The 20,429-nt window shown below is 36.3% G+C and overlaps 1 long non-coding RNA gene across 1 annotated transcript in view; it reads right to left on the bottom strand.

Annotated features, from left to right (window-relative positions):
• Positions 1-1,894: 1,894 nt before the first annotated feature.
• LOC144313686 (uncharacterized) overlaps positions 1,895-20,429 on the bottom strand; it is a 104,926-nt gene continuing 86,391 nt past the window's right edge. The window contains exons 2-3 of the long non-coding RNA XR_013379310.1: positions 16,059-16,149; positions 1,895-2,014 (exon numbers count right to left, since the gene is read on the bottom strand). This is a non-coding gene — a long non-coding RNA (uncharacterized LOC144313686). The remainder of the gene's footprint in view (positions 2,015-16,058; positions 16,150-20,429) is intronic.

The raw sequence follows: 20,429 nt of genomic DNA, 5'->3' as shown, positions 1-20,429 counted from the left end.
CTATGGAATCAGCTAAGAGGTAGTGATCATTTCTGCCTGGCAGGGCAAAAGAGACAGATATTGAAACTGGTTCTCAATGATGAATTATATTTTGCCAAATTAAAAACAAAGAAAATATCTGGGATGCTATTTCAGAAAGTAGGTATGAAAAAAGACAGGAAACTCTTCTGAGCACAGCATGCTCCAGTCTGGTATGGAGAGAATATAGGGGCCCTAGGGAAGGAGAATCGGAAAGTAAGGAAATCAGCATTTGTCAAGCACTTATAATGTGCCTGGTCCTAGGTACTTTGTATCACGAAGTCTCCTGCAAGAATGTTGTGAGGTAGCAATGGGGCACATAAAAGACAGTTAGTAGGTATAGATGAGGAGGTGCTAGAGGGGGTAAGCCCATTTTGCAAGGGGCCTTGCAGGTTATTGAGCCACGGTTATATAAAGATTTTATACAGAGGAATGATATAATCAGCCTAGTTTTTTAGTTTATAACCACCTTAATAAGACATACAGTCTTGTCATCACCATTAGGGATCTAGTTCACTATTCTCCTCCCACAAATTGAATCACCAGTCTCTCATATCTAGAAACAGAGTTTAATGTTATTTCACTCATTATTTTTTACAGATCGGAGATCTTTGGCAACACTGTGCCTATTTGCCGGTGTTCTATACCTGTTTAGAGGACACCCTATAAATAGTTTATTTTAACATTTCACTTTTTAAGCATCTTCTCACTTTTAAGTTCTTCTTTTCTGAGCTCCCCTCATTTTATCTGGGACCTGTTACTTGTGTCTCAAATTGAATGAGTCCAAATACTATTTCTTTTTTATTCTGTTCATTCATCATTACAAAAATCTTACTCAAAGCCTTCATATTCCATAATTTTCTTTACCATGCAGCTTTGAATCTACTTCTCTGTTCTTTTGTCTCTGCATCCAAACACCATCCAGTGTCATCTATTACAGAGCCTATTACAACTTATCATCATTGGTGTGCTTGATTCTAACTGTTTATGTGAACTCATGGACCGCTAGCCTTCATAATAAGAAATTTCTCTGCCTCACTGCTTTTCTTTCTTTCTTTTCTTTTCTTTTCTTTCTTTCTTTCTTCTTTCTTTCTTTCTTTCTTTCTTTCTTTCTTTCTTTCTTTCTTTCTTTCTTTCTTTCTTTCTTCTTCTTCCTTCCTTCCTTCCTTCCTTCCTTCCTTCCTTCCTTCCTTCCTTCCTTCCTTCCTTCCTTCCTTCTTTCGTGTTGTTGCTCCAAGCTGAAGATCTTCTTATCTTTACAAGGTATCTATCTGTCTTTATTGCTCATATCTTCTCTTTACTTGCTGACTTATTATCTAACTCTCAGGAACAAACAGATTCTAATGGACTCACACTGCTCTTTGCTTCCTTGCAGGTGGCCATTGAGAGGATGTGAGATCAAATTTTTCATGCAATTATCAAATGAATAGACAAAAGGATATAAAACATCTGGACTTTGGCATAAGCATTTGGTAGCATACGCATTAGAGAAATGGAAATGAATTCCTTTAGTTATCGATACCATGAAATAGACCTCAGATAGGACTGTAAACAATGGAGAGCTTTTTTTATTTTATTTACTCATGAGAGATACAGAGCGAGAGAGAGAGAGAGAGAGAGAGAGGCAGAGACACAGGCAGAGGGAGAAGCAGGCTCCACGCAGGGAGCCCGACGTGGGGCTCAATCCCGGGTCTCCAGGATCACGCGGTGGGTTGCAGGCGGCGCTAAACCGCCGCGCCACCGAGGCTGCCCAACAATGGAGAGCTTAAAATCAAGCAGCATGTGGATGAATGATCTTGGTTTAGATTAGCAGACCTTGTAGAGTTTAAGGTCAAACCCAGCTTTGTTTAACATGTTCGTAAATAATCTAGAAGACTTCTATTTTAAAAACCCTTTAATTAGGTGTTTAGGTGAATTCAAGCTGGTAGGTGTTTTACACGATATAAGAAAAAGAGCTAGAAGAGATAGAATGATAAATGCTCCTTCCACCATTCACCTGGAAAAGAATAAAATGAGAACTTAGTGTGAGAACAGTTCCAAGTTATTAAAAGGGAAAATAAAAACACATGTAAAGGAAGAACAATGTTGAAAGAGGCCACAGAAAGCAATCTGTAACATGGTTATAGAAGCAACAATGGTCATGATAATATACAGTTCTCTTAAAATAACTGATTTCTATCAAGCGTCCACATATAATCTGCTGACCTAAATGCCAATTTGATACAGACCCATGCATTTTGTATTTAATTTTTTGTGTATTTCATTTAAAAAATTAACGTACAGAAAGGTTTATTTTGAGGAGAGCGAACAGTGGTGTGAATTTTAACACATGTATAGATTCACATAACCATCGCCACACTCCGATGACAGAAGAGCTTCATCATCCCCCATACTTCCTTTTGCAACTCTTTTCCCACCCTAAATTTCCAACAACTACTTATTGTCTCTGTTATTATACTTTTGCCTTTTTGAAAGTGTCATGGAAATGGAATTACACATAACTTTTGTTGTTGTTCTTTGAGGTGGATTTTTTTTATGTGGTCAAAAACACATCACATAAAATTTATCATCTGAATCATTTTAAAGTGTACACTACAGTGGTACTAATTATGTGCACAGTGTTGCACAAAAGATCTCTAGAACTTTTTCATCTTGCAAAATGGAAACTCTATATCCAACTGAACAACTTGCCATTCTCCCTCCCCAAAGGCCTTGGAGATTACTATTCTACTTTCTGTTTCTAAGAGTTTAACTATTTTAGATTCCTCATATAAGTAGCATCATGTAGTATTTGTTCTTCTGGGGCTGGCTTACTTCTCTTAGCATCATGTCCTCCAGATTCATCCACATTGTAGTATCTGACAGGATTTCCTCATTTTTTTTAAGGCTGAATAATAAATATTCCATTGTATGTCTATACCACATTTTCTTCATCCATTTATCTGTTGATAGATATTTTGATTCTTCCACTTCTTGTCTATTGTGAATAATGTTGCAATGAGCATGAGTGTGCAAATACTTCTTAAAGATCTTGTTTCAATTCTTTTTTTTTTTTAATTTTTATTTATTTGTGATAGTCACAGAGAGAGAGAGAGAGGCAGAGACACAGGCAGAGGGAGAAGCAGGCTCCATGCACCGGGAGCCCGACGTGGGATTTGATCCCGGGTCTCCAGGATCGCGCCCTGGGCCAAAGGCAGGCACTAAACCGCTGCGCCACCCAGGGATCCCTCAATTCTTTTATATATATATACATCCGGAAGTGGAGATTGCTATATTATGTGGTAATTCTATTTTTAACTTTTTTGATAAACTTTTATACTGTTTTCCATAATGGTTGCACCATTTTATATTCTTATGAACAGTGAACAAGGGTTCCAATTTCTCCACGTTCTCACCAACAATTGCTATTTGTTATTTTAGTTTTTTTATACAATGATCATCCTGATGAACATAATGTGATCTCTCTCATTGTGGTTTAATTTACATTTCCCTAATAATTAGTGATGTTGAACATCTTTTCACATGCTTTTAGTCATTTGTATATCTTCTTTGAGAAATGTCTATTCAAGTCCTTTGTTCATTTTAAAATTAGGTTATTGGTCTTGTCATTCAGTTGTTAAGAGTTTTTTATATGTCAGAAATACGGTTTGCAAACACTTTCTCCCACTCCATAGGTTGCTTTTTCATGCTGCTGATTGTTTCCCCTGCTGGGCACAAGTTTTTAGCATTGAGGGTTTTTGTTTGTTTTGTTTTGTTTTTGCTTTTGTTGCCCTGCATGCTTTGGTGTCATAACCAAGAAATTATTGCCAAATCCAATGTTTTAAACTTTCTCCCTATATTTTCTTCTAGCAGTTTTATAGTTTCGGGTCTTACATCCATGCCTTTAATCCATTTTGAATTAATTTTTGTATATAGTGTAAGGTAATGATCTAACTTCTTTTCTTTTCTCTCTCTCTCTTTTCTTCCTTTCTTCCTTCCCTCCCTCTTCCTCCTCCTCCTCCCCCGCTTTTCCTTCTCTTTTTCTTCCTCCTCCTCCTTCTTACTTCTTTATCTTTTTCTTTATGTAGCTATCCAATTTGTAGAAAAAACTGTCCTTTTCCTATTTTGTAGCTTGGTACCTTTGTATATGATATATATATATTATATATATATATATAATATATATGTATTATATATATATAAATATAGTTGTTGGATCAATCAAAATATGTATAGTGTCTTCTGTTTCCTTACTGATCTGTCTGGTAACTTACTCCAAACTGAAAATAGATACTGAAATCCTCTACTATTATTATGTTTCTACTATCTATTTCTCCTTTAAATTCTGTCAATGTTTGGTTCATATATTTGGCTACTCTGCTATTAACTGTATAAATATTTATAGTTGTTAAATCTCCCTGGTGAATTGAGCCTTTAACATGTTGTTTGAATATATACTATTTAATATCCTTCTTTGTTTCTTGTGACAATTTTATTTGTTTTTTGTTTTTAAAGATTTTATTTATTTATTCATGAGAGACAGAGAGAGGTAGAGACAGGCAGAGGGAGAATCCCTGCTCCCTGCAGGGATTGATCCCAGGATCACACTCTGAGTTGAAAGCGGACACTCAATCACTGAGCCACCCAGGCATCCCTCTTGTGACAATTTTTGACTTGAAGTCTATTATGTTTGATACAAGTCAGATATGGCAACTTCTTCTATCTTTTGGTTACCATTTGTGTAGAATATCTTTTTCCATCCTTTGTCTTTCAGCCTATATCTGTCCTTATATCTAAAGTATCTCTTGTAGACAGCATGTAATTGGATTTTATTTTTTTATACATTCAGCTACTCTATGTCTTTTGATTGGGGAGTTTACTCCATTTACATTTAAAGTAATTATTGGTAAGGAAGCACTTAATATTACCATTTTGTTTATTGTTTTTTAAATGCCTTGCAGTTATTTTTCCTGTTTTCCTCTCTTGCTGTCTTCTTTTGTGTTTTGTCAATTTGTTCCTTTTTGGTGACATGTTTTGACTCCTTTCTCATTTTATCTTGTGCATCTTCTTTAGGTATATTCTTTGTACTTACCATGAGATTACGCAGAATATCTTATAACAATCTATTTTAGATTGATAATAGCTTAATTTCAATCACATATAAAAACTATTCCTTTATATCCACCCTCAGCCACTTTCTGTTACTGATGTCACCAATTACATATTTTTATGTTTGTGTCCATTAACAAGTTTTTAGTTATAGTTATTTCTATCTTTTCTTTTCTAAATTCTATACCTGACTTGAAAATGATTTACACATCATCATTATGGTAATATAGGATTCTATACTTGTCTATATATTTACTTCTACCAGAGATTTTATATTGTTAAGTGCTTTCATGTTGCTGTCTAGCATCCTTTAGTTTCAGCTTGAAAAAGGTCCCTTTAGCAATTTTTGTAAGGCAGGTCTAGTAGTGATGAACTCCCTCAGCTATTGTTTTTTTTTTTTTTTAAGATTTATTGTTTTATTTTGGAGGGGGGATGGGGCAGAAAGACAGGGAGAGGGGAAGTAGACTCCCACTTAACCCACAATCCTGAGATCATGACCTGAGTCAAAACCAAGAGTTGGGGACCCAATTGACTGAGTCACCCAAGTGCCCCAGCTCTTATTTCTTTTAAGAAGGCTTTTTTTTAGAGCAGTTTAAGGCTTACAACAAAGTTGAGAGGATGATACACATAATTGCTGTCACACTCCGCAAGCATAGCCTTCCCCATTATCATCACTCACTAGAATGGTATGTTACCGAGAATGAACCTCTATCAACAAATCATAATCATGCAAAGTCTATAGTTTACCTTAGGGTTCACTCTACCTTGATGTTATACATTATACGGGTTTGGACAAATATATGGTGACATATATTAATAATCATAATCTCATACAGAGTATTTTCATTGCCTTAAAAATTCTCTGGGCTCTCTTCATCCTCCCACTCCAGCAACTATTGATATTTTCGTTGTTTTTATAGTTTTGCTTTTCCCAGAATGTCATATAATTTTATATAATATGTAGCCTATTCAGATTGTCTTCTTTCACTTAGCAATATACATTTATGAGTCTTCCATGTCTTTTCACAGCTCAATAGCTCATTTGTTCTTAACAATACTATTTCATTTATTGGGTGTAATGCTATCTATTTATTCATTCACCTACTGAAAGACATTTTAATTGCTTCCAAGTTTTAGTAAATAGAAATAAAGCTGCTGTAAACATCTATGTGCAGGTATTTTTATGGGCGTGTTTGTGACCTCTTGGGGTACATCTTAAGGATCATATGGTAAAACTATGTTTAGTTTTGTAAGAAAGCCAAACTCCCTTTCAAAGGAGCTATACCATTTTGCATTCCCACCAGCAATGTGCGAGATTTCATGTGACTCCCCATTCCTTGCCAGCATTTGGTGTTGTCAGTGTCCTGGATTTGGATCATTCTAACAGGTATGTAATGTCATCTCATTGTTTAAATTTGCGTATCCCAGGGCACCTGGGCGGTTCAGTTGGTTAAACATCCTGTCTGACTCTTGATTTCAACTCAGGTCATGATCTCAGGGCTGTGAGATCGAGCCCCAGGGTGGGCTCTGTGCTGAGTATGGAGCTTGCTCAGGGTTCCCTCTCTCCTTCTCCCTCCATCCTCCCCTCACCTCTCACTCTTGTGCACAGAGTGCATGCTCATGCTCTCTTTCTCTCTCTCAAAAAAGTTGAATTTCTCTGATGACATAGGATGTGGAGAATCTCTCATATGCTTATTTGCCATCTGTATCTCTTCTTTGGTGAGGTGTCTATTTAGGTCTTTGGCTCATTTTTAAATTGGGCTATATGTTTTCTTAATGTTAAGAGTACTTTGTATAGTTTATCAGATGTAACATTTGCAAAAATCTTCTCTCAATCTGTGGCTCATCTTCCCATTCTCTTGACATTGTCTTTTGCTGAACAAAGGTTTTTTATTTTAATTAAGTCCAGTTTATCAATGATTTCTTACATGTAAATGCCTTTGGTGTACCTAAAAATGTCACCTAAATTTTCTCCCTATGTTATTTTCTAGAAGTTGTACACTTTCACATTTTAAATTTAGGCCTATGAGCCATTTTGAGTTAATTTTCTGTGAAAAGTTTAAGTTCAGTGTCTAAATTCATATTTTTTTGCATATGGATGTATGGTTGTCCCAGCATCATTTTTAAAGGAACTATCTTTGCTCTGTTGAATTGCCTTGTTCCTTTATCAAATGCCATTTGACTATATGTGAGTTTATTTCTGAGCTCTATTTTCTGTTCCATTGATCTATTATTTGTCTACACTTTCCCCAATACCACACTATTTATACCACTGTACCTTTAGAATAAGTCTTGAAATAAAATAGTGTCAATCCTCCAACTTTAATCTTCTCTTTCAATATGGTGTTGGCTATTTTGGGTCTTTTTTTCTCTCCATTATATACTTTAGAATTCATTTGTTGATATCTATAAAATAACTTGCTGGGATTTTTATTGCACTGAATCTATAGGTCAAGTTGGGAAGCACTCACATCTTGATAATATGAGTCTTCCTATCCATCAACATGGAACATCTCTCCATTTATTTAGTTCTTTGATTTCAACCATCAGAGTTTTATAGTTCTCCTCACATAGATCTTGTGCACATTTTGTTAAATTTATATCTAGGTATTTCATTAATTTTGGATGCTAATGTAAATTACGTTTTAAAAAAATTTTAGTTCACATATAGTGCAATATTGATATCTGGAGTAGAATTCAGTGATTCATCACTTACATAAAATACCCAGCAAGTTCATCCAGCAAGTACCCTCCTTAGTACCCACCCTCTATTAACCCATCCCCCACCCAACTCCCTCCATCAACCTCAGTTTGTTCCCTATCACTAGAAGTCTCTTATGGTTTGTTTCCCTCTCTCTTTTTTTTCTTTTCCTCCTTTCCCATATGTTCATCTATTTTCTTTCTTAAATTTATATACAAGTGAGATCATATGGTATTTGTCTTTCTCTGACTTATTTTACTTAGCGTAATACACTCTAGCTCCATCCACATTGTTGGAAATGGCAAGATTTCATTTTTTGATGGCTGAGTGATATTCCAGTGTGTGTGTGTGTGTGTGTGTGTGTGTGTGTGTGTGTGTGTATCACATCTTCTTTATCCATTTCTCAGTTGATGGATATTTGGCTCTCTTCATAGTTTGGCTATTGTTGATAATGCTGCTATAAATATTGAGGTGCATGTAGCCGTTCAAATTGTCTTTTTGTATCCTTTGGGTAAATTGTCATCGTGCAACTGCCGGATCATAGGGTAGCTCTATTTTTAACTTTTTGAGGTATCTCCACACTAGTTTCCAGAGTGGCTGCATCAGTTCGCATTCTCACCAGCAGTGCAAGAGGGTTCCCCTTTGTCCACATCCTCGCCAATGCCTGTTATTTCTTGTTATTAATTTTAGCCATTCTGACAGGTGTGAGGTGGTATCTTATCATGGTTTTGATTTGTATTTCCCTAATGATAAGTGATGTTGAGCATCTTTCATGTCTGTTAGCCCTCTGAATGTCTTCCTAGGAAAAAATGTCTATTCATGTCTTCTGCCCATTTCTTTTTTTAAATTTATTTATTCATGAGAGACATATAGAGAGAAGCAGAGACATAGGCAGAGAGAGAAGCAGGCTCCATGCAGGGAGCCTGATGTGGGACTTGATCCTGGGACTCCAGGATCACACCCTGGGCCAAAGGCAGACGCTCAACTGCTGAGCCACCCAGGTGTCCCATCTTCTGTCCATTTCTTGACTGGATTATTTGTTTTTTAGGTGTTGAGTTTGATAAGTTCTTTATAGATTTTGTATACTAACCCTTTATCAGATCTGTCCTTTGAAAATATCTTCTCCTATTCTGTAGGCTGCCTTTTAGTTTTGCTGGTTGTTTCCTTTGCTGTGCAGAAGCTTTTTATCCTGATGAAGTCCCAATAGTTCATTTTTGCTTTTGTTTCCCTTGCCTCTGGAGATGTGTCTAGTGGGAGGTTGTTGCAGCCAAGGTCAAAGAGGTTTCTGTCTGTGTTCTTCTCTAGGACTTTGATGTATTCCTGTCGCACATTTAGGTCTTTCATCCATTTTGAGTTTATTTTTGTGTATGGTGTAAGAAAGTGGTCCAATTTCATTCTTCTGCATAGTGATGTCCAGTTTCCTCAACACTATTTGTTGAATAGAATTGTGTTTTTAATTTCAAAGTCCACTTCCTTCTTGTTGGTGTGTGTGTATGTATGCGTCTGACTTTTTTGTATAATAACCTTGTATCCTGCAACCTTCCTCTAATTGCTCATTAGTTCTAGGAGGTTTTTGGCAATTTTTTGGAATTTTCTTTGTAGACATGAATGTCATCTGAAAATAGATAGTTTTATGTCTTCTTTCCCAATCTTTATACCTTTTATTTCCTTTTTTGGTTTTGTTTTTTTTTTCTTTTGTTTTTGTTTTTGTTTTTTTGTTTTTTTTGCTTTTTTTTTTTTTTTGGTCTTGTTTGACCAGTAAGGACTTGCAGTAGTGGTAAGAAGGGACATCTTTACCTTGTTCCTGATTTTAGCTGGAAAGCTTCAAGGCTCTCACCATTAAGTATAGTATTTACTGTAGGTTTCTTGTAGATATTCTTTATCAGGATGAAGAAGTTCCCCTTTACCCCTAGTTTACCAAATTTTTTGTCATGGGTGGGAGTTGCACATTAATGTTTTTAAAGTTAAAATTTTTGGGCAGCCCAGGTGGCTGAATGGTTTAGGGCCACCTTCAGCCCAGGGCGTGATCCTGGAGACCTGGAATCGAATCCCACATCGGGCTTCCTGCATGGAGCCTGCTTCTCCCTCTGCCTGTCTCTCTCTCTCTCTCTCTCTCTCTCACGAATAAATAAATAAAATCTTTTTAAAAAGTTAAAAATATTTAGGTTGAAGTTATTTTTTCATATTAATATAAATTGCATTAATATGCAAAAAATCTGTAGCCTATGCTATTACTGAAATCTACAACCTGACTATTAAGAATGAGGCAGCTGTGGTCAGTTCTCCATATAAGGATGCAGTCTTCCTTTTGGTTGCTTATTCCCTAACAATCTCAAATCTATATCATGAAAGTTAAAGAATCCTGAGATTTTTATCAAGAAACCTAGAATTCAACTTTAACTCTGGCTACTCCTCAAACTCATATCCAGTCAAATAATATTACTTGAAGTGGAACCAAGGAAGGAATCTTGCTCCTTTTATTCATTGGACTTGTAGGTCAAAGTCCTAACCAGAGTTTGAAGTATGAGAAACATTCCAGGTAAATATTCTAGAATTTAGGCAGTTTCGACACTGTTTGTTGAAAAGTCTAGCCTTTTCCCCATAAAATTACCATTGTACCTTTGTCAAAAATCAATTGAGTGTATTTATGTGGGTATATTTCTGCTCTACTCTGTTCCATTGACCTACGCATTCTAGTGTGATTCTTCTGACTGTTGTCTTTTTTCCAAAACTGTTTCAGCTATTCTAGTTTCTTAGGATTTCCATATAAATTTTAGGATCAGTTTATGTGAATCTACAAAAAATCTTGTTGGGCTTTGGTTGGAATTGTATTAAATAAAATTGACATTACTATACAGTGTCTTCCAATCCATTAATACAGTATAGCTCTCCACTTATTTGGATCATCTTTTATTTCTTTGTTGTTTTGTATATTTCAGCATAGAGATTCTGTACATGTTTTGTTAGATTAATACCTAAGTAATTTTTTTGAGCTCTTGTAAATTTTATGTTTTTAAAATTTTCAAATTCCAATTACTCATTGTTAATATGTAGACAGGATTGATTTTTATCTTTTGACTTTGTGTATCTGGCAACTTTGGTTTTTTTTTTTTTTGTTTTTTTTTAAACCTTTGTTTTTTTTTTTTAAATTTTTTATTTATTTATGATAGTCACAGAGAGAGAGAGGCAGAGACATAGGCAGAGGGAGAAGCAGGCTCCATGCACCGGGAGCCTGATGTGGGATTTGATCCCGGGTCTCCAGGATCGCGCCCTGGGCCAAAGGCAGGCGCCAAACCGCTGCGCCACCCAGGGATCCCAACTTTGTTAAACTCTCTTATAACTTCTAGGAGGTTTTTCTGTAAATAAATTAGAATTTTCTACTTAAACAATCAAGTCATCTGGGAACAGGAACACCTGTTCTGCACCAATATCCAGTCTAGGTTTCAGGCTGCCTTAAGTCCAGGCCAACAGACTCTGCAGGGAGAAAAATGGTAAACCCATTGACAACTCAGTGTTATTTTAAATTCTGGCCTTCTCTAATTTACCTGCTACTATTTACTTTTCAAAGTGCCCAAATAGCAGCTTCATGCATTCTTTCTAGGTATCATAACTGCATCCAAGGAAAGACAGGGTGGAGTGTGCTTACTACATCTTTTCTGAAGCCAGAAGCCCTATAATTTATATTTGCCATTATAAATTACAGCCTTTATTAGAAAAAATTCAAATTAAAGTGCTATTATTGCTACCCTTAAGATTACTTTCATGTCTTGTTTTTCTTTTTCTTCCTGACCTACTTAACATTATTTACCTAAATCATCAACATAAATATGTATGGCAGAGGAGGAAAATACCCAGAATCAAAGACTGAAGAAGAAGATTAAGGACACCCAGTGTCTTTAAAAGGCTGATAAAAGCAGGTAATGTAAACTGTGAAGCATTATTTTTAGTTAGAGCAACTCAAAGATTTAAAAATTCTATTTTCATAGAAATGAGATTCTCATTAGAGGCTCAAAAAAAGAGGCTAAATAGCCACCTGGTATAGATGATGCAGGGAACAGAAGCCCTTAAGTAGGAGGTTGTACTAGTTAAACTTCAAGGTATCTCCTAGACTCTTCTAGGACACAACTGCATTAATGATTTTTTAAAAGTCACAGATGAGAGCAAAGAATTGTATTCACCTACCAACAAATATTTCTTAATTAACCAGCATTTATCTACCAATTGGTTGGGTGCTGGCCTTACACAAGTGAAAATACATTCCATTCTTCAAGGAATTCTGGAAGGAGAGAGACAAATAAATAGGCAATTACGAGTCCATCTCATAAGTACCATTGCGATGGTAAATACAAGATGTTATGGAATCTATGAGAGGGCCTCTACACTTAGGAAGCTGGGAAATCTTCATGGAATGGGAACTCCTAAACAGAAGGTCCAATGGGAACCAACAAAGCAGAAGGAAGGAGAGCAGAGGGGCTGTTCTAGGAAGTAAGAACCACCTGCGCGCAAAGTCCTTGAGGCGGGGGGTGCACTCAGAACCACAAACACTATAGGCATGTCAAGTAGTTCCATCTTTTTCCAACAGGCTGGAAGCCATGATTTTATTTTTCCTAGTTGTTTGGATGTGTGTTTGCATGTTTGAAAACAATGGCAGATTGCTAAAACATGTACACAGTAGCCTTAAACCTTATACATTTAATTTTTATTTTGACCTTTTCTTGTCATATCTATACACAATCTATGACTAACCTTTTACAAAAACAACTATAAGAGTCTTCTGATTAGGAAGTTCGATTCATTCATATTTATTGAGATTTTAAAATTCAATTTATCTTATTTCATGCTTACTATTTATCATAGTTTCTTTAAACTCCTTTTTCCCCTCATTTTACTCTTATTGAAACTGATCATGTTCCTTTATATTTTTTTAGCCTTCTTGGGAATTTAGAATATCTATGCTCCTGTATTTAGTGGTATTATTTTTACTATGTTTTTTTTTCTTAGAGGCTTACATACAAAGCTCTATCTCACTATTTTTAATTGTCATATTTAAACTATTATTTCTTTATAAATATGACAAAATCAAATACTTATTCCTTCCTCCACCTAGAAGCCGATTTTTCCCATTCCCTTTCTGCACTGAGACAAGGCTGTAGAACACTTTAATTTCTCCAGTCTCAGGCAGCCCAGGTGGCTCAGTGGTTTAGCGCCGCCTTCAGTCCAGGGTCTCATCCTGGAGACCCAGGATTGAGTCCCACAGCGGGCTCCCTGCATGGAGCCTGCTTCTCCCTCTGCCTGTGTCTCTGCCTCTCTCTCTGTGTGTGTCCTCATGAATAAATAAATAAAATCTTAGAAAAAAATAATTTCTCTAGTCCCTATCTCTGGCCTGGTCACCCTCATCCAACACTCTCCACTAAACAAATGAATGCGTAAAGTACCACCTTAGTTTTGCTAAGATGATTCATAACACCTGGTTTCAGGTCTTTATCAAATTTCCATTGATTAAAAAAAAAAAGGTTGGTAGGCAACATCTTCAATTAAACATTCATTCAATATTGAGCACTCACTATATGTCAGACACAGCTTCAGGCTCTACAGAACCGCCATGCATAAGTATAGTACAAGCTACATGTAAGTATAGTGAGAGAAATAAAATAAATGTGAGAAAAATAGGCTCATAGGATGTCTAGATGATAAGAAGTGACAGGGTGAGTGGATGGGTGTGTATAGGCAAGACAGCTCTGAGAAGATCTCCTTATAAAGGTTCATGTTTGGGCAGAGACCAGAATCAAAGAAGCCTTAAAGAAACCTGTGGGTGAAGCACTCTTGGCAGAAGGAACTGCATGTATAATAGTCAAATTGTTCGAGATTGGTCATAGAAGTCGTTTTCAAAAGGTTTAGGGGGCTCAAGTAAGGAATTAGGACTTTTATTCCAAATGTAATAGGAACTCATTTGGAGTTGATCTTTTAAGTTTTATTGAGGAAAATTTCAAACATACACAAAACTAGAGAGGATGGTGAAAAGAACCTTCGTATACCCATCAACCAGCTTTAATAATTATCCCCACACATGGCCAATCTTATTTTATTCATACTTACAATTACACTCCTCTGAAATACTTTGAAATGAAATCAAGACATCATTTCATTCTTAAGTATTTCAGCATGTGTTCTTAAAAGGTAAGGCTTCTTAGGATGCCTGAGTTGCTCAGTGGTTGAGCGTCTGCCTTCGGCTTAGGGCATGATCCTGGGATCCTGGGATCAAGTACCGCATTGGCTCCTTGCATGGAGCCTGCTTCTGCCTCTGCCTCTCTCTCTGTGTCTCTCATGAATAAATAAAATCTTGAGAAAAAAAAGGTAAGGCTTCTTTTTACTATCACACTTAAAAATTAATAATATTTCCTTAATATAAACAAATATCCAGTCAGTATCCAGGATTCCCAATTGTCTCATAGTTATTTTTTAGTGTTAGTTCAAATCAGAACACCCAAAGATTCATATATCATAACAGCTTCACAGGTCTTTACAGTCCCTGCAATGTTTACACATCTCGTTTTTTTTTTTTCTCTTTGCAATCTACTTACTGAAGAAACTGGGTTGCTTGGCCTATAGTATTTCCTGTAGTATAGATTTTGTGGATTTTATCCTTGGTGGTAGTGTTTAACATGTTCCTCCTCATTTGCCAGTACTCCTATAGATCGGTAGTTGGAGATAGAGCCTTCACATTTAGGTTTGATTTTTTTTTTTTTTGACAAGAATATTCCATCAGGAGATACATAAAGTCTGGTCTTCTGCCTTGTAGTTTACCAGCCATTGTTTAAGTACACTAATTCATTATAGAATGTAGAAAAATTATATTTAATTCTATTATACCTTCCTTGTTTATTAACTGGAATTTTTCTGTAAAGAAATACTTCTCCTCAGTTGCTTGGTTACCTTAAGTGTTATGGGCTGAGTTGTGTCCCCTCCTCCAAATTCATACAAGTCTTAACCCCTAATACCTCAGAACATGACTGTATTTGGAGTTAGGGTCCCTAAAGAGGTGATTAAATTAAAAGGAGGCTGTTAAGATTGGCGCTAACCCAATCTGACCGGTGTCCTTATCAGAAGAGGAAATTTGGATACACAGACAGACTCCAGGGATGTAGGTACACAGAGGAAAAACCATGTGAGGACACAGTGAGAAGTGGTCATTTGCAAGCCAAGGAAAGAGCTTGGAAGAAATGATACTTTGATCTTGGATGTTCAGCCTCCAGAATCATGAGAAATAAATTTCTGTTGTTTAAGCCGAAGTACCCAGTAGTGGTACTTTGTTATGAAAGTCATAGCAAACTAATATGCTAAGGTAAATTTGTATAGGTAAGGCACAATGAATGCATGATATTATCAGTTTGCTTTTATTTATCAGTTTTTAGAATAATGAGTTGGTTCTTTAGCATCTTCCAAAAGTGCACCACGATGTTTTTTAAGTTTCATAATAGACTCAGGAATTTTAATAATTCATTGATGTTTTAAAATTTTATTACCACTCTTATTTTTATTGACACAAGAATTATTTCACTTTTGGCTATTCACAGCCTTTTCCAGTCAGACTTTTCCAGTCCTATGTCCCTAAGGCTGTGGCTAGAGTCTTTCATCATGGCCTTAGTGTCTTTGATAATTTCCTTACTTTCTGATGTGATAAGGGATTCCAGATCCATTGCCTGCTCCAGATCTAGAATCAGCCATTTGTCCAAGTTACTCTTGTTCCCTTTAGTGGGAATGGTTGAGGCTAGGATTCTAGCAGTACTCATTATAACTGAGTTGCATGTGTTTTCCAGTGCCTTTTAGGGAACAGAACTAAGAAATTCATTTTATAAGAGAAACTTCCATACACCATGGTTTATATTCATACTTCAAATACAAAACTGTAGGATTTTACTTAAAGTCTTTGATTTGTATTTCCTTTCTCTCATGACCAACTAATTCCATTTCCCTTATATCAACATAATTAATTATTTGCTTTATCTCACAATTCATTCATCCAACAATCTCAAATATCAATAACTAACACTACCATCAGCAATATTACTAAAGCAGTTTAAGAATTTCCTCATATTTTTTGTGGTTTGGTGATAGCTCATAAGAGATGCATTTGAATTAATTCAAGTAGCAACTCTAAGTTTGGTTCCTCAAATACAGCTATACAGTTATCAAATGAACACCTGAGAAAAGAAATGATACAATTCTACAAATAGAAAAGTGACCTACCCACCTTTTTGGAAGGTAGGAGATGCAGAGACTTGAATCCAGAGTGATATATCTGAGGATATGGCAGAGGGGAGGGAGCTTGCTTAAGAAGGCTTCTGCAAAGTATTATAGGAAGCAGAGCACAAAATCAGAACTTTTAGAAGTCTGCTACAGTCTCTGGCTTAAAAGTGCTCAGGTGGCAAAGGGGGACAGAATCCCAGGTGTGACAGTGTGGTCTCAGGATCTCTGGGGTCACAAGAAGCACAGGAGTGCCTGAGTGCAGCAGAGTTCCCAGGTAAAGGAGCAGGGAAGCCTGTTGAGAGCAAAAGGTCCAGGCACTGGCTTTCTGCTCTGCATTGCCATAAATTGCAAACTACTGCACAGTTGTGCCACCGCTTTCCTTGGAGGGGTCCAGCAAAAGACCAGAGGTATGGAGGATTAGCTCAAGACCACACCCCAGGAGTCTATAAAATTTAGTTTTGAAACTCAGTCATGTGCCTGAGATAAAAGTTTTCAGTCACAGGCCAGGTGAACAGAGTTCTGATGGAAACCAGAGAGACAAGAGTAAGTAGCTGCTTTTCTGTAAGGGTTCACTAAAGAGTGGTGGTGGGGGTGCAAACTTTCAGCTCTAGGGCTGGAAAGTGGGGTGCTACCATAGTCATCCTGTCCATTGATGCTGAAAGCCTTCATGGAGCAAAACAGTGCCACATAGTGGGATCTGGAGCCATTTACACTGAGCCCTGCCTCTGCTCAAAGGAGGCACATTTGTAGTAGAGCAAGTCCACCTGAGAATCAGCACAACAGGCCCCTCCCCTAGAAGACCAGTACAAACAGCTAGTTTGCACCAAGTTTACTGATCATAGAGGGCTGCAAAGTTTTAGCTCTTGGAGAAAACAGTATATAACATTCTTTGTTTTTTTAATTCCTTAGTCTTTTGGTATTATTTTTTCAGTTATTTTCTTATTTTTCAATTCTTTTTAAATTTTTACTTTTATGTATATATTATATATATGTTTATTTTTAGTTTTTTGTTTTCTTCATACTATTGTTATATATATGTATACGTATATAAAACAATAAAAAGAAAGTTTTACTTTCTTATTTTGGGATCTAGTTTCTTTTAACGAGCAAATCAAAACACATCCAGGACCTAGTTTATTTTGTTGTTGTTGTTTTGTTTTTGTTTTCCTTTGTTTTTTCCCATTATTGTTGTTGTTGTTTCTCTTTCTTCCTTTCTTTTCTGGACAAAATGACAAGATGGAGAAATTCACTCCAAAAGAAAGAACAGGAAGTATATAGTACACACTGCTAGAGATTTGATCAATATGGATATAAGTTAGGATGTCTGGACTAGAATTTAAAACAATGATTATAAAGATACTAGCTGGTATTAGAAATGACAAATACCCACCATTTGCTTCAACGTGGATGGAACTGGAGGGTATTATGCTGAGTGAAGTAAGTCAGTCGGAGAAGGACAAACATTATATGTTCTCATTCATTTGGGGAATATAAATAATAGTGAAAGGGAATAGAAGGGAAGGGAGAAGAAATGTGTGGGAAATATCAGAAAGGGAGACAGAACGTAAAGACTGCTAACTCTGGGAAACGAACTAGGGGTGGTAGAAGGGGAGGAGGACGGGGGGTGGGAGTGAATGGGTGACGGGCACTGGGGGTTATTCTGTATGTTAGTAAATTGAACACCAATAAAAAATAAATTAAAAAAAAAGATACTAGCTGGGTTTGAAAGAAAAAGCATAGGAGACACTAGAGAATCCCTTACTGTAGAAATAAAAGAACTAAAGTCTAGTCAAGCTGAAATTAAAAATGCTATTACTAAGATTCAGTTCCAAGTGGAGGCTATAAAAATGAGGATGGATGAAGCAGAAGATTGAATCAGTGACATAGAAGATAAAATGATGGAAAATAAGAAAGCTGAAAAGAAGAGAGAAAGAAAATTATTAGACCATGAAGGGAGATTTAGGGAACTCAGCAATTCCATAAAGCAAAATAATATCCATTTAATAGGGGTCCCAGAAGATGGGGAGCAGAGAAAGGGGCAGAAGGTTTATTTGAACAAATTATAGTTGGGAACTTCCCTAATCTAGGAAAGGAAACAGGTGTTCAAGTTCAGGAGGCACAGAGAACTCCCTTCAAACCTTATACAAATAGGTCAACACCTTGACATAGAATAGTGAAATTTGCAAATCCCAAAGGTAAAAAGAAAATCCTGAAAGCAGCTTGGAATGAGAGGTCCTTAACCTACAAGGGTAGCTACATAAGGCTGGCAGGAGACCAGTCCACAGAAACCTGTAGGCCAGAAGGACTGGCATGATATATTCAATGTGTTAAATGGGAAAAATATGCAGCCAAAAATACTTTATCCTGCAAGGCTGTCATTCAGAATAGAAGGAGAGAGGAAGAATTTCTAGGAAAAACAAAAACTAAAGGAATTTAATACTAAATGAGCCATGCAAAAAAATAAAAGGGGAGTCCTTTGAGCAGAGAGAGAGCCCCAAAGCAACAAAGACCAGAAAGGAAAAGAGACAATCTACAGGAACAGTGACTTTACAGGTGTTTAGTACAATGGCACTAAATTTGTATCTTTTGGTAGTTACTCTGAATGCCAATGGACTAAATGTTCTAATCACAAAATGTAGAGTATCAGAATAGATTAAAAAAATCAAGACCCACTGCTATGATGTTTAAAAGAGACTCATTTTAGACTCAAATACACTTCCAGATTGAAAGTGAGGGGTGGAGAATTTTTTTATCATGCTAGTGGACATCAAAAGAAAGCTGGAGTAGCCATCAGACTATTGGTTATATCAGACAAACTAGATTTCTTTTTTTTTTAAGATTTTATTTATTTATTCATGAGAGGAAGAGAGAAAGAGACACACAGAGAGAGGCAGAGACACAGACAGAGGGAGAAGCAGGCTCCATACAGGGAGTCTGACATGGGACTCGATCCTGGGACTCCAGGATCATGGCCTGGGTTGAACGAAGGCAGGCGCTAAACCTCTGAGCCACCCAGGGATCCCCACAAACTAGATTTCAAACCAAAGATTATAATAAGAGATGAAGGACACTATATCACAATAAAAGGATTTATCCAACAAGAAGATCTAACAATTGTAAATAATACAATAATAGTAGGAGACTTTAACACCCCACTCACTGCAATGGACAGATAACCTAAGCAGAAGATCAGTAAGGAAGCAAGGGCTTTGAATGACACACTGGACCAGATAGACTTCACAGATATATTCAGAGCATTTCATCCTAAACCAGCAGAACACACATTCTGCTTGAGTGCACATGGAACATTCTCTAGAACAGATCACATACTGGGTCACAAATCAGGTCTCAACTGGTACAAAAAGACTGCAATCATACCATACATATTTTCAGACCACAATGCTATAAAACTTGAAGTCAATCATCAGAAAAAATTTGGAAGGACCACAAATACATGGAGGTTAAAGAGTATACTGCTAAGAATGGATGAGTCAACCAGAAAATTAAAAGAATTTAAAAAATACATGGAAGTAAGTGAAAATGAAAACATGACAGTTCAGAACCTTTGGGATGTAGCACCAGCATTCCTAAGAGTGAAGTATATAGCAATACAGGCCTTTCTTAAGAAACAAGAAACATTTAAAATACATGACCTAACTTTCTACCTAAAGGAGCTGCAAAAAAGAAAAGCAAATAAAGCCTAAATCCAGCAGGAGAAGAAAAATAATAAATACTAGAGTAGACATCAATGATATAAAAATTAAAAAACAAAACAGTAGAGCAGATCAACAAAATTAGGAGCTGATTCTTTGAAAGAAGAAGATTGATAAACTCCTAGCCAGACTTATCAAAAAGAAAAAAGAAAGACTCAAATAAATAAAATCATTAATGAATGAGGAGAGATCACAACAAACACCAAAGAAAAACAATTATAAGAGAATATTATGAGCAATCATATGCCAACAAATTAAGCAATCTGGAAGAAATGGATAAATTTCTAGAAATATATAAACTAACAAAATTAAAACAGAGAGAAATAGAAAACCTGAACAGATCTATAACCAGCAAAGAAACTGAAGCAGTAATCCAAAATCTCCCAACAAACAAGAGTCCAGGGCTGGATGGCTTCCAAGAAAAATTCTACCAAACATTTAAAGAAGAATTAATACCTATTTTTCTGAAACTGTTCCTAAAAAACTGAAATGGAAGGAAAACTTCCAAACTCATCCTATGAGGCCAGCATTATCTTAATTCAAAATCAGACAAAGACTACACCAAAAAGGAGAATTACAGATCAATAATCCCTGGTGAACATGGATGCAAAAATTCTCACCAAGATACTAGCTAATAGGATCCAACAATACATTAAAAGGAT

The sequence above is a fragment of the Canis aureus genome, chromosome 5 (genome assembly GCF_053574225.1).
Source record: "Canis aureus isolate CA01 chromosome 5, VMU_Caureus_v.1.0, whole genome shotgun sequence".
NCBI classification, from domain to species: domain Eukaryota; kingdom Metazoa; phylum Chordata; class Mammalia; order Carnivora; family Canidae; genus Canis; species Canis aureus.
This window is presented reverse-complemented; position numbering and strand designations above follow the sequence as displayed.